Source organism: Chrysochloris asiatica, unplaced genomic scaffold, assembly GCF_000296735.1.
Source record: "Chrysochloris asiatica unplaced genomic scaffold, ChrAsi1.0 scaffold00008, whole genome shotgun sequence".
Taxonomy (NCBI): domain Eukaryota; kingdom Metazoa; phylum Chordata; class Mammalia; order Afrosoricida; family Chrysochloridae; genus Chrysochloris; species Chrysochloris asiatica.
In genome coordinates this window covers 12,511,524-12,517,332 of record NW_006408526.1, presented here as the reverse complement: position 1 = coordinate 12,517,332, position 5,809 = coordinate 12,511,524, and the positions used below count along the sequence as shown (strand labels likewise).

General features: G+C 39.5%; 1 pseudogene; it reads left to right on the top strand.

Moving 5' to 3' along the window:
• Window positions 1-666: 666 nt before the first annotated feature.
• Window positions 667-3,527, top strand: LOC102839382 (annotated as a pseudogene).
• Window positions 3,528-5,809: the final 2,282 nt, after the last annotated feature.

The window sequence follows — 5,809 nt, the reverse complement described above, 5'->3', positions numbered from 1 at the left end:
CTCCATGGGAGAAACATGTAACAATCTGATTCTGTAAACATTTACAGCCTTGGAAACCTTACGGATCAGTTCTACTCTGACCTACTGAGTTGCCATGAGTCCGAATTGACTTGGTGGCAGAGGGTTTGGTTTGGGCGTTTAAAGCTGAGCCTCTGACACCGTTGAGGCTAATTTTTGTTTGTGAGAACAAGGAAAGCAGTTTTCAGTGTCTGCTAATAAGGTGAACTAGGAATTCTAACTCTGTAATTCTGAGTTGCCATACCTAGAAGCCAGTTTATAAAGGAGGAAAACACATCTCTTTCAAGAAAGAGTCAAAGATAAGAAGTTGAAAGGTATGATGTAGCCATTTTCCATAGTTATAGTCATAATTTTACTGTAGTTTTGTTGTTGCTGTTGTTAGCTTTTGTCCAGTAGACACTCAACTCCTGGTGAACCCTGACTCTTGGTGACCCATGCACTGTGGAATGAAATGCTACCTGGTTCTGTACCATTCTACAGGACCTGTTGCAAATGGAACCACTGTGACCCATAGGGTTTTCACTGGCTGGTTTTCTGATGTCGATTGCCACGTCTTTCTGCCTAGTATATCTTCATCTGGAAACTCTGCTAAAACCTGGTCAGCATCACAGCTTCACACAAGCTTTCACAGATGGGTGGTAGCTACACATGAAGGGCATTTGTGCAGAATCTAAACATAGCTCCCCCATGAAAGGTAAGAACTGCCACTGAATGCTAATGGTCTTAATACAGCTTTGTTAAGTGAGCAATAAATAAAACAAACCAACCATAGTAACAACAAAAAGAAAACCCTGCTTCCTTTTGCCTGGTCCAGAAGAGGTACCACCCAATGGAGGCTATCCACCACCAGGGAAGCCCCCACGCCTGTCACAGATAGACAGAACCCCAGGTAGCACAAAAGGTTTTCAGATGCAAAGCAAGTAGCCCCTAAATACCCAGTCCCAGTATCTTTATAACAAAGAACAAAGGTTTCCAGGACAAAAGGGAATTCCTTCAATATTGATAGCTTATGAATGCCAATTTCAGTTATACAAATGTTTTCTTCTCATTAGAAGAGACAGAATAAGGAAATTATGTAAATAGTACTTATTGTTCTACTTGGTATTTTAAACATGGTTATTCACCTGTTATTACAAATTCAGTCAATATAAGAAAAAAATGTCTGGCAGAGGTTATCACCTGAAGAAAATTCCAAATCATTCATTTCTATGTATTCTCAAATATGTCTTTACTTTTTGACATGACTATAAAAATATTTTCCATGCTTAGTCATTCAGGCTAGCATTTCTCAAGAGCTATTTTATACAGAATTTGAAATGAAGCACTGTGTTGATGTGTGCACATAACTTTGGAATCTATATAAGAGCCATACTAGATTTTATCCTTATTGTTGTCAATGTTCACTTTTAGAAAATTTTCAGATAAGCGATTTCTGAATGAAAAAATGTTTGGTGAAAATTTTATTGACATGTGAGAAGTCTGTCCAACATAAAACTATCGTGTAAACTCATTTTGCATGGCGGGCAGCCTTGCAGTCTGCTTTTCATCACCTAATCAGGACCTCCTTTGACCAATCGTGTCTTAGGGACTTGTAGTTGGCATTGCTCTTGGCACCACTTAGTCCTGTGTGGGTGTCTTCTAGCATGGGAAAGTGGGGATCATTGTTAATGATCAGGGTAACTGAACCTCTCAAAGCTATGTTGCTTTTACTGACACCAAACAATTGATGGGTGATGCTGCAAAGAATCAAGTTGCCATGAATCCCACTAACACCATTTTTGATGTCAAACATTTGATTGGAAGAATATTGATGAAGCTGTTATCCTGTATGATATGAAGCATTGGCCATTCATGGTGCTTGAATTATGATGCAGGCAGGCCCAAGGTCCAAGTAGAATATAAGAGAGAGACCAAAACTTTCTATCCAGAGGAAGTGTCCTCTATGATTCTAACAAAGAAGAAGGCAATTGCAGAAGCCTACCTTGGAAAGGCTGTTACCAATGCTGTTGTCACTGTACCAGCCTACTTTAACGACTACTTGTGTCAGGCCACCAGAGATGCTGGAATCATTGCTGGCCTCAATATACTCAGGATCATCAATGAGCCAGCTGCTGCTACTGTTGCCTGTGGCTTAAACAAAAATGTTTGTGCTGAAAAAAATGAACTGATCTTTGACTTAGAAGGAAGCACTTTTGATGTGTCAATCTCACTATTGAAGATGGAATTTTGAGGTCAAACCTACAGCTGGGTACACCACTTAGGTGGAGAACACTTTGACAACTGAACAGTCAACCATTTTATTGCTGAGTTTAAGTGCAAGCATAAGAAGGGCATTAGTGAGAATAAGAGGGCTGTCGGATGCCTCCATACTGCTTGTGAATGCACAAAGCACACTCTCTCTACTAGCACACAGGCCAATGTTGAGATTGATTCTCTGTATGAAAGTATTGACTTCTACACCTCCATTACCCATGTCCAGTTTGAAGAATTGAACGATGACTTGTTCTGAGGCACCCTGTGAAGAAAGCCTTTGGGAATGCCAAGCTAGACAAATCATAGCTCTGTGACATTGTCCTGGTGTGTGGCCCTACCTATATTCCCCAAATTCAGAAGCTTCTTCTGGACTTCTTCAATGGCAAAGAATTGAACAAGAGATCAACCCTGACGAGGCTGTTTCTTATGGTGCAGCTGTCTAGGCAGCCATCTTATCTGGAGACAAGTCTGAAAATATTCAAGATTTGTTGCTTCTGGATGTCACACCTCTTTCCCTTGGTATTGAAACTGCTGGTGGAGTCATCAAGTATAATAATAATATACCTACCAAGTAGACACAGACCTTCACAGCCTACTCTGACAACAAGCCTGGGGCACTTTTTCAGTTTTATGAAGATGAGCATGTCATGACCAAGGATAAAAGCCTGCTTGGCAAATTTGAACTTACTGGCATACATCCTGCAGGTCCCATGGTGTTCCTCAGATTGAAGTCACTTTCAGTATTGATGCCAATGATATCCTCAATGTTTGGCTGTGGATAAGGATACTGGAAAAGTGCATAGGGTTACCATCACTAATGACAAGGGCCACTTGAATAAAGAAGACATTGAACAGATGTTTCAGGAAACTGAGAAGTACAAAGCCGAAGATGAGAAACAGACGGAAAAGGTGTCCTCTAAAAATGCACTTGAATCTGTGCATTTAACATGAAAGCAACCATTGAAGATGAAGAACTTCAAGGAAAGCTCAATGATGAAGACAAACAGAAGATTCTTGATAAATGTAATGAAATTATCAACTGGCTTGATAAGAATCAGACTGCAAAGAAAGAAGCATTTGAGCATCAACAGAAAGAGCTGGAGAAAGTTTGCAACCCCACCATTACCAAATTATACCAGAGTGCTGCATGCACACGTGGAGGAATGCGTGGGGGCTTCCCTGGTGGTAGATCGCCTCCATTGGGTGGTACCTCTTCTGGACCCACCATTGAAGAGGTTGATGACTCCAGTATCTGAGCATAGATACCTTTAGCATTATTCCACATTAAAACATTGAAGGACCCAAACTGGTAGCACATTCAATAATAGTTTTAAAAAGTAGAACTGCTATACTAAATTCCTGGACATTCTCAATACTGGGATATGGAGTTATGAGCATAGGAAAGGAAGTAACACTACTCTTTATTAGCACTGTACTGTAAGTGGAAAATTCAATGGCTTAAATAAAGTTGTATTAAAAACTGGCAGCATAAAAAAACACATCACTATTATGTGAAATTCAGTCTCTCAATTAACAAATAAGAAAATGTAAACAATATAATTATATTTCCATTGCACTGGCATACACAGTATCTGTTAGGAAAAAGCATTAAAGAGAAATAAAAGTTATTTTTATCCTGAATTTTTCCTATTTTGGTACTAATTTCTATTTTGTGTTCTTTATATTCTATTGTGGAGTCCGAGTGTTGTACTGTGGACCGCAAGGTCAGTTTGAACTGCAAGGTCGGCACTTCAAATTCACCATCCACTCTTCAGAAACTCTATACAGGGTCTCTATGAGTTGGAACTGACTGGACAGCACTTAACAACAATAACAGTAACATAATCCATTGTGACACATTTTGAGGCATGTCCTGGTCCATCTGCTTTCTGATTCAACTACCTCTGATTCTCTAAATTTGTTACTTAGCAGAAGAAAACACAGGGTTGGGGTTTTTTTTTTTTTTTTTTTTTTTTGTTCTTCTTCATTATAGAGTAGACCACGGTGGTTCTGAGTTTCTATTAGAAATGTACAGGGTCTATATAGAAGAAGAAAAATGGGGACACTATAGAGAGCCTTCCATCTCTCCTTTAATAAAGTACTAAGGCAGACAGTGTATAAAGAAAAGCTCTATTATGAGTTTGTTTAGAACCTTTAGCCTTTATTTCCAGGGAGTGTTGTTAGACAATATACAGCTATTTGTACCCAAGGCATTACAAGCCATGGGAACAGACTTAGTTGGCATAAATGAAAAATATATTTTTAATACATTCATCTCCCACAGGAAATTAAAAGAATGTAGAACATATACCATTAACTTTTGAGGATTCTTGGTGGTGTATAGTTACAGCTAACAGATGAATTAGTAAAACTTGAATAGTTGCTCTTCCCTAATTTATCCCAAATAAATGTAACTAAAATGAACTTTCTTGTCCACTATTTTGGACACACCTATTGCTTTTACTTAACAATTGACTAGATATAAATATTAACTTGTGCAAAATAGTAATGTGCAATTTATACCATGCACTTAAAATGTGCTATGCAATATTCTCATAGTTTAACTTATAATAATTTATTTTAATAGTCAAAGAAATTGCATTAGGAAAAAGAGACACACAGAGTTAAGTAGTTTGTGAAATGTCATATAGCTAATTAGTTGCTGTCATTAAGATCCATCAAGTTGGTTCCAACTCATAGTGACCCTGTAAAGGATTTTCGAGGAGTGGCTGGTGGGTGTGAACCAACCTTGTGGCTAGCAGCCCAGTGTTTATTCTACAGCTCAGTGGAGGCACTTAACAACAATAAGTGGAGTAAAAACAAAATTAGAAAATACCCCACAGACAATCTGGATTCAAAACTCACACTCCTTTTATGTACTCAAGGAAGCCTAGTGAGTCACTAAGGAGGTGTAGGGGTGAGCACTTCACACCCCACACACCTTCAGAGCTGGTGAAATCAAAATTATCCCAGAGTCCATGGCTAAAATGGCAGTGGTGACAGAATAAACAAGCAGGTCAGTGTCAAAGAGGGAGGTTCTGCCAAGGCCAAGTCATCAGTGGGGTTGGTGCAGTAACTTGTCTCCCCTCAATCCCAGTAAGAGTGTAGGCCAGCAGACAGTACTACTGGCTATGGGGCAAAGAGGAAAATCTCCACCTTGGCCAATGAGAAGGGAAAGGAAATGAGAGGAATGAAGTCAGGAGGAGTGATGTCACTCTGCCCACAAGAGATGGAAAGCACTTTGGGAAGAGGATTTCTGATGTCCTAATGCACCAGACTGCAAAGCAATTTGAACTGCAATGTCGATGGTTCAAGCTTACCAGCCACTCTTTGGAAAATCTATATAGGGTTGCTATGGGTTGGAACCAACTCAACGGCACTTAACAACAACAACAATCAGCCCATAGTAGGGGTGACATCATGAGTTACTGCACTGAACTACACTAATCCCTTGTAATACCACTGGGACTAGCAGAGAGTCTGAGAGACCAACAGCCCTGAGGTACTGAGAGTAAGAATTGGAGTCCAGCATCTATTG